Genomic DNA, 9,318 nt, shown 5'->3' on the forward strand with positions numbered 1-9,318 from the left:
TGACCTCTCAGCCGCATTTGACACAGTTAATCACACTGTTCTGGTGCAGTGGCTGAGGGATATAGGGGTGGGGGGTCCGCCTTGTCTCTACTAGCCTCCTTCCTGGAGAACAGGGAGCAGAAGCTGTTTTGGGATGGCATGGAATCTGATAGTTTTCACCTTCCCTGCGGAGTTCCACAGGGGTCTGCCCCATCTCCAACCCTGTTTAATTTATACGTCACATCGCTGGATGACCTCGTTAGGAGACATGGTTTTGCTTTGGTCTCGTACGCGGATGACTCTCAACTTGTCATCTCCTCTACCAATCAGCCAGAGACCACAGCACTTAGATTTCATTCCTGTCTCACTGAGATTATGTCTTGGATGGGTCGGAACTATCTGAAAATAAACACAGACAAGAGAGAGGTGATTGAGTTTGGGCCAGGTCCGCCCCTGTGGAACCGATCGTGGTGGCCGACTCAGGCCGGAGAATGTCCATCTCCAGTGGAGAAGGTTAGAAACCTAGGTATTCTTTTTGATAATAAGCTGAACTTTGGTGCACAGGTTAATAGCCTCACGTCTTCATGTTTTTTCTTTTAAAAATCCTGAGGAAGATCTTTCCTTTTATACCTCAGGAGCTACAAAAAACAGTGATGGTGGCTCTTTTCCTCTCAAAGTTGGATTATTCCAACGCTCTGTTCTTGGGAATTGATAAATTTCAATTGCAAAAACTACAGTCATTGCAAAACGCTGCAGCCAAGCTTCTATTGGGCTTACGCAGAGGACAGCCTACCTCAGCTGGAATTAGATCCCTTCACTGGCTGCCCATTAAACAGCGTATAGAGTTTAAATCTCTAACACTTGTGCACAAGGCAATTTATGGAGGTACTACTGACGATCTTCAAAAACTTTTTGTACCATATGTTCCGTCACGTTCCCTTAGATCGGCTACTCAAGGTCTTATCAAAGTGACAAAGATAAGACGAGAAAGTTGGGGAGGCCGAGCAATTACACACTGTGCGGCCAGACTTTGGAATAAGCTGCCTCAAGCTATGAGACTTCAATCCAACCTTCAGATTTTTAGGAAGAGCTTGAAAACCCAGCTTTTTGCAGCTACATAGGCCGTGCTATATCGTGTTTCCCTGTCATCACACTCACAGCGCCAAGACGCCTCGGCATTCGAGCGCTATACAAACATATAAACATAAACAAACTCAGGTCCAGCTGGCCCGGACCCAATTTTGTAAGTACCTGCAGCTCCGACATGCCCTCACCAGTCGAAAGACCAATATCACATATTTGCCCAAATTTAACCCACTTGAGGCCCAGCTATTGAAAGGCCAACTGAGGAAAGAGGGCATATCCCAGATATATTGCACCTGGTAATTAATGCCCCTGATACATTTACAACCCTTAAACAGAAGTGGGAGGGGTGGGTGGGACCTCCTGATGACTCCGACTGGCATGATGCACGGATGGCTCCTTGTGCCATTGCTCTTCTCATCTTCAACTGGTCTAACTGAACTATTTGCACACAGCCTACCTCACTCCCGGTCGCCTCTGGCATGGAGGTAAAATCCCTCATCCCGTCTGCTTTCGTTGTGCTTACTTAAACAGAGATTTCTTCCATGTGGTCTGACACTGTTCTAAAAAGGCCAGGTACTGGCCGGGGATTAAGGGAGTTCTACCAGTGTCTTGAAATGGCCAGTGGAGCTGTCACTCTGAGTGGCCCTACTGGGAATACTAGATGATCATGGCAGCACTCTGGGGATATGTAGAATTGTGGGAATTACCCCAGTGGTCCAAAAAGAGATATAGCAGGCAAATGGAAATGCCCCTTGCTGGCAGAGTGGGGAGTGGGATTGGACTGGTGTGTGAAGAAGAGGAACCAATTTACAAAGCCAGGTGTTGTCCCCAGAAGCATACTAAGATTTGGGGTAAATGGTGGGACTATTATGGGCTCAAAAACATGTAGAGGGTTGTACGATGAGGAGCTGTAGATTAAAGCTGTACCGATACGATTGTGTAAGATGCTAGAACTAAATGTTTTGTTTGCCTTATATTAAATCAATAATATTGATTTATCAAAAAAAAGTAGGACGTGTACTTAAGTTTTACATGTCTTGACAGCGAAAAATCTCCAGTCATTTTTCACTTTGGTCAGGGTGTCTATCCCATAGAAAAGCCCTGGGTTACATTATAACACTCTGTAATAAATAACTTATAGCTAAAACCATGGCTCAATGACTCAAATTAACAGTAATTTAAAATCCAAACTGATGGTAAAGTTGGATTTGAAATTACTTTTTTTTAAATAACCCTTTTAGAAAGTTGCCACTTTCCTGCCTAAAGCTTTAAGTTGCCTTTTCAGAGATAATCACAAGCTCCTGCCTGCCAGGAGGTGTGAGTTGGTTTTAAGAACAAGAACAAGAGGGCCTTGGCTGGTAGTAGGTGTAACCTCCTCCTGACAGGGTGACCTAGTTGATGCGGCCACCAAATGTACAAGCTTTAGAGTAGCAATCCCAGTCACAGGAAGATGTAACTCACACCTAGGCCTGCCCTTGTCTGAGTAGCCAGAGTAGCAACAATGCCGTTGGGGGAAACCCTGGCCCAGAGTTGTTTTTTGTGCAGGGAGAGTTCCTCATTTCCCTAGACACACTAACACAGGGAAGGAAGATAATGACTCAAAAGCTAAAGAATTCTTGCATCTGCCAGTGCCCAGCTGACCACATAAAACTGGTTACACCCTGGATCTCGCTGGTGAGATAGACTCCTAGCCCCCAAGAGGTGCTCTCCAGGTCCTGGACTCTTGGCTGGTGTTGGAATATACTCTCTCTCCTGAAAAAAACTGCAACTTGTGAGCCTCAAGCTCAAATATGACGGTTTCTGAAAAAGAAACAAGGCTACCACATTACTGCTATTCAGCTACCCGTTGTCGTTGAAGCCTCCCCGGGCTGCTAACATCTGAAACGTTTTGCTGGTTTGTGGATAGTCTCAAACACTGAGAGTCAAGGCTCAAACCAGACCAGGGTGTCATCAACACCCCGCTTTAGCAGCTACAGTGGGGGAGGGTGAGGGGGGGGGGGGGAGTTTCGATGGGCTACTTTTGTCTGCAACTTGGCAGACAAAGGCTCATAATGAATGCAAATGGGTGAGAAGGTGAGTGAGTGAGTGAAAGGATGGATGGATGAGTGAAATGGAGGATGGGTGGGTGAGTGAAGGGGTGGATGGATAATACATGGATGAATTTGTGAAAAGATGGATGTAAGGATGGATGAGTGAAAGGGAGGATGACTGGATGGATGTGTAAAAGGGTGGATGGATGGATAAGTAAAAGGATGGATGAGGAGTGGATGGCTGAATGGAGTAAAAGGCTGGATGAACAGGTTTGAAAGAGTGGGTGGATGAGTGAGAGGAGTTATGGATGGATGAGTGAGAATGGATGAATGAGTGAAAGAGCATAGATGGATGGCTGGATGAAAGGGTGGACAGATCGATGAGTGAAAGGGTGGATGAATGAATGAGTGAGTGGGTGAAAGAACCAACTTAGCAAGGCTGAACCTTGTTTAGCTACATACATTTTCCCAATGGGCGATCTTACTTTAAAGAAAAAAATATATCAAATGGTTCAAGTACACTACCTTTATTTACAAACTTCCGTGGAATCGTTTATTATCTAGGAGTGGGAATGGAGTACCCATCAGAAAGGAAAGTAACAAATTCCATATCTAACTCTAATTTCCAAGTGGGATAGTTATGATCATCTCTGCTGACACTCACTTAAAAAAACTAGTTTAGTTTTTTCGTAATCCCTGCATACTACATGTATATGTACTTGTTTGGTGTTTTGTTCTTCACAACTGTCTTGTTGCAATTCTGCAAACACAAGGAGATGGTGGTGAGTGCTGAAACTTTTCAGACACCAACCCCCAGTCACAGATCTGGGTTGAATCCATCATCGTTCTTTAGCTCACTTCGCCACCCCAGTTCAGATTCAGCCATATGCAAATCAGTCTCGACCCTGTTCCTTATGGCAACTGTCCTGCCCGAACTGCCAAGCCAGGTCTTCCCTGGACCAGAAACCAGCATCCTGGGACTGGTTTCGGGGTAGCACCCCTCATCCGTCAGGCTAGCTTGAATCCAGTGGCAAAGTGAGCAAGGGACCCACGTTTGGGCATACCCTGCCAACTTAGGGCGAACAAAGCAAACAAGGAGGTAATCTTATCTTATTGTTTTGGTAAAGCGCTACAGCTGCCCCGGCAATGAGGCGTCCCGGCGCTGGAACCCAGATCAGATCCTAAGCGTGGAAATCCGTGGACAGAGAGAGGGTTACAGGCAAGGGAATAGAAAAGTTTTCACTGCTTTCCGGAAAGCTGATAAGTTGTCTATCGAGCGGATATGATGTGGGAGTTCATTCCACATCTTGGCTCCCAGGAACCTAAAGGAGCGGCCGCCCATGCGGCAGAGTTTTATGCGTGGGACGCATAGAAGGTTTTGGTTGGAAGATCTTAGGTTCCGTGACGGCGCGTAGGGAGTGAGAAGGGATTGAAGTAGAGGGGGGGTATTGAGTTTGAGGATTTTGAAGGTCATAATGAGGGTCTTGAACTTTATTCTGGAGTCAACAGGGAGCCAGTGAAGTTTTCTAATGGTCGCTCTGGCTGAACATCTGCGGGGAAGGCCGACCAAAGTTCTAGCCGCAGAGTTCTGCACGCGCTGGAGTCGTGCTAACTCGCTTTTGTTGGCACCAAGAAGGAGCACATTGGCATAGTCTAGGCGCGAGAGGATGGTGGCTTGGATGATGAGTTGGCGGGTCTTTGCGTCGAAGAAGCCTAGTATGTGGCTGAGGTTTCTCAGTAGGCCAATGCAGGTGCCGGCAACTTTTTTGGTGTGGGTTCGGAAGGTGAGTGAGTCGTCCATCCAGACACCCAAGTTTTTTCACTAGGGTTTTGGGGGGAGGGATGGTACCAAGGGAGGACGGCCACCAGTGCTCATTCCAAAGGCTGGTGTTTTTGCCAAGGAGAAGCACCTCTGTTTTTCCGCCATTAAGTTGTAAACAGTTCGTTGTCATCCATTGGGCGACCGCAGAGAGTCCGTTTTTAAAATTAGAGGAAAAGTTGGAAGGACCATCTGAGAGAGCGATGGCCAGTTGTGTATCGTCAGCATACGATACTAATGTCAAGCCCCATTCTTTGGCCACTGCCGCCAGAGGCTGAACATAAAGATTAAAAAGAGAGGGGCTTAACGCAGAGCCCTGCGGGACTTCCTGTTCAATAGGGTGGGGTTTGGATAGAAAGGGGGGGGTAGATACTCGAAAAGACCTGTTCTCGAGAAAGGATCTGAACCATTCCAAGGCATGACCAGTTACTCCAAAAGACTCCAGACGATTAAGAAGGATGACATGGGATACCGTGTCAAATGCCGCGCTGAGATCCAGAAGGATTAGTGCAGCACTTTGACCGGTATCTAAGATCGTGCGGAGGTGCTCTGTGGTGGCTAAGAGAGCAGACTCAGTGCTATGGCCTGGTCTGAACCCATTTTGAGATGGGTCCAGAATGTTGTTTTTGACCATATGCTGGGATAGAGTGCTGTTGACATGCGCTTCAGCGAGTTTGGATAGCCATGGGAGCAGGGAGATTGGACGAAAATTCTCCGGTTTAGATGGATCTAGGGTGGGTTTCTTGATGATAGGCGATACCCACGCTTGCTTCCAGGCGGAAGGTACACACGCTGAAGTGAATGAGAGGTTCAGGATGGCGGTTAATGCTGGTAGGAAGAAGTTGAGTGACTCTAGGAATTGAGCCGGGCGCATGGGGTCTGCGGGGGAGCCAGATTTGACTTTATTGCATAGTCTGATGAGGGTGTCTTTGGAGATTTCTGGGATGTAGGTCAAAGTCGAGTAGCTAGGAGAAACAGAAGGATTGCTGATAGTACTAGGGGCATGCTGGGGGAAGGAGGTGTATATATTCCGTACCTTGTCAACGAAGAACTTGGCAAGTTCTTCGCATTGTTGCTCGGAGGAAATAGTAGGGAGGGGTGTTTTGTTGCTCTGCAGTTCTTGTACAAGTTTGAAGATTTCTTTAGCGGGGGTGGGACTAGATTCGATTTTGTCGGCGTAGAAAGCGGTCCGTGCAGCACGGATGGCTTTGTGATAGGTTTTCTGTAACAGAAGGTATTTAGCTTTGTCTTCATTGTTATATTCCCTACGCCAGAGGCGTTCTGCCTTTTTGCACTCTTTCCGTAGATTTTTGAGTGTGTCGTTGTACCAGGGGTTGGATGGAGAGTTACGACCCTTTGTCCATTTTGCTGGGATGAGGCTGTCTAGTCCGCCCATAATCCACTCATGAAACATGCCGTAGTTAGCGTTGATGTCAGAGTTGTTGTCAAGGTAGAAGTCCCCTAGGGTCTTGTGAAAGTCCGCTTGAGACAGTTTATGCCATGGTCTTTTTAGGCGGCTGGTCGACGCCGTATTGAGCCTGTTTTTGTTGACCGGTATGGCCAGTTTAATAAGGGAGTGATCAGTCCATCCCATGGGAAGGGGTGGCTCTGAGGTGAGTTCTCCTAAGTTTGAAAAAACTGGGTCTAGGATGTGGGCAGCTAGGTGAGTTGGAGTGGAGATAAGGGGGTTGAGTTGCAGTGCGGAGAGGTCTGCAAGGAGTGTTTTGATCGTAGGGTCATTAAGTAGATCAAAATGAAGGTTAAGGTCTCCCAGAATGGTAAAATTGGGGCTTTTGGTTATTAGAAAGGTTGTTGACTCAAGGAGGGCCTCAATGAATTTTGAAGAGGGGCCAGGTGGGCGGTAGATGTAGAGACCCGATACGGTGAAGTTAGGATTTATGAAGATTTTGAAGTGGGCGCTTTCGGAGTCTGACAGATCTCCCTTGACAAAAGAACAGGAGAGCGTTTTTTTGTGGATTATAGCGAGACCACCTCCTCTTCCCTCTCTGTTGATGGTCGACATCAAATAGTCGTCTGGTAGCGTAAGGTTGGGAATGGTGGAGGTGCCATCGCGAAGCCATGTTTCGCAGAGGAAGAGGATATCTGGATTTTCATCCAGGATTAGGGTGTTAACTTCAAGGTGATGTTTGGCTAGTGATCTTACATTGAGGTGAAGTATCGTGATGGAGGTGGTTTTGTCTGGACCTAAGAGCTGTCGAATGGCGTGGGGTTTGGTCGTGGAGAAATTGCAAGTTTGGCATTTCAGGCAGGTGAAACCGGGCTTACCTGTAATGTTACCGCAAGTTCTTCCGGGGTTCCAGCTATGAAGTGTCTCACTATCGTAGGCAAGGGGCGGTGCCGGAAAAAGGCCAGGGGGTCTGGCGACGGGCGATGACCTGGCGATGACGGGCGCAGACGGGCTTGCCTTTGGCGCGCCTTCGGCGCGCTGACGGCGCGCCCGCTGCGCCCGTCCGCTGCGCGTCCGGTGGTTGCACATTTTTAAGGGGGAGGAAAGGGGCGGTGGGCGTCGCCTAGGGTAGGCGTGGCCTCGTGTCCTCGCCGTCAATGGCGGCAGGCAAGTGCTTCTGCCAAGTGTTTGTTGCAGCGAGATGCGCTGTTTAAGGGGTTTCTGTCCCTCGTGTCTGGAGAAGCCAGGCAGGTGAGTGGGGTTTAAAAGCAGTAATTACGGCGAAGGGTGACACAGAAAATACAATATTTTAAAAAGGAGATGGACTCCCGGCTTCCGCCTCAGGAGTAATCAGGTTCTGTTTCCGTGGCGCTGCGAGCGGCGTTTTATACTGGATTGGGCGGTGGGCGTCGCCTAGGGTAGGCGTGGCCTCGTGTCCTCGCCGTCAATGGCGGCAGGCAAGTGCTTCTGCCAAGTGTTTGTTGCAGCGAGATGCGCTGTTTAAGGGGTTTCTGTCCCTCGTGTCTGGAGAAGCCAGGCAGGTGAGTGGGGTTTAAAAGCAGTAATTACGGCGAAGGGTGACACAGAAAATACAATATTTTAAAAAGGAGATGGACTCCCGGCTTCCGCCTCAGGAGTAATCAGGTTAATGAGGGGTGATGCCCCAAAACCAGTCCCAGGATGCTTGTTTTCAGGTCCAGGGGGACCTGGCCTGGCAGTTCAGGATGGACTGTTCCCATGGGGGAACAGGGTCGAGGCTGATTTGCATATAGCTGGGTCCAAACCGGAATGGCGTAGCGAGCAAAATAACGATGGATTAAACCCAGATCTGGGACTGGGGGTGAATGTTTGACAATGTTCAACATTCCGTCCATCATCTTTTTGTGTTGCATTTTTTTGTTGCAATTCTGCACATAACACCTCAAGCAGGACAATGTGGGTTATTAGCTAAATTATTGACATTACCACACCTAAAGCATTTAATGTTAGGGTTGTTCGACTGACCCTTACACTTGTGAAATTGCAACTCCCGCACTGAGTATTTAATCACTTCTTCTTATCAACACTTTCATTTACCAACTAGAACTGTGTGCCTGGGAGTTCGTGGGGAGACGAGGTAGGATCCCCCTGGATTAGGGTCTCCTCTAAATGTAAGCCCCTAAGGTGGTACTATGCTCCATAGGGTTCAGTGTTAGTCAGAGGTGTGGTCTCTTGTTCTCCCTCAATTGCTCTCCTTTTCCCCTTCCCTGTGGAACCCATTGTAAAGCCAAGTGCATGTATTTGAACTGATATCAAGTGAATGTAACAGTGCCAGTTCCAGCAGGCCAGTTTGTGTTCTGAATCAGACAACACTAAAGAAAGACTGTGGCAAAGGGCATGCACCCCTACAAAAGAGATTTACTCTCTGCTCATCCCTCGCATCCTATGTCCTGTTGTGCTGTGTAGGCAAGAACCCACCAACAGCGACTAGCTGTATGGAAATCAACTGGACCCAATCCCCACTCTCCCTTGAAGCTTCATTGCCATGGAAGTTGAGATATGTCACACCTGAAAGGAGAATGCATTGTGACATGACTGGCTCCTGTCAATCATTTTGGGCCAACTTTGGATCTGACAGGCTAGATAGTTGTAGGCCACCTGCCAGTCTACTAGCTGTAAGCTGACCCCTATAGCTTAACGAGTGATCACCTTTTACTTGATGAAGCTCCACACATCTGTGTGAAGGAAGGCTAGAAAAGGAGGCAGAATCTTTGGTCGTTTCCCTCAGCTCTTGGGACTACACCTCTAGTGCAGAGGATGACTGTGGTTCTGCAATCCAGGGAAGAGAAGGAGACAGACCCCCCTGGTGTGTAGATCAGAGCCTGAGCCTAGATTAAAGCTTGCGTCAGGAGCACTGTTGTGAGGAGACAAGTGAGATCAAAAAGCCCAAGACCATTGCTCAACCCAAACGGACTGGTCTCTGTGATAGTCTGCCAACTACCACGTTTATGTGAGGG

Source organism: Triturus cristatus, chromosome 11, assembly GCF_964204655.1.
Source record: "Triturus cristatus chromosome 11, aTriCri1.1, whole genome shotgun sequence".
Taxonomy (NCBI): Eukaryota; Metazoa; Chordata; class Amphibia; order Caudata; family Salamandridae; genus Triturus; species Triturus cristatus.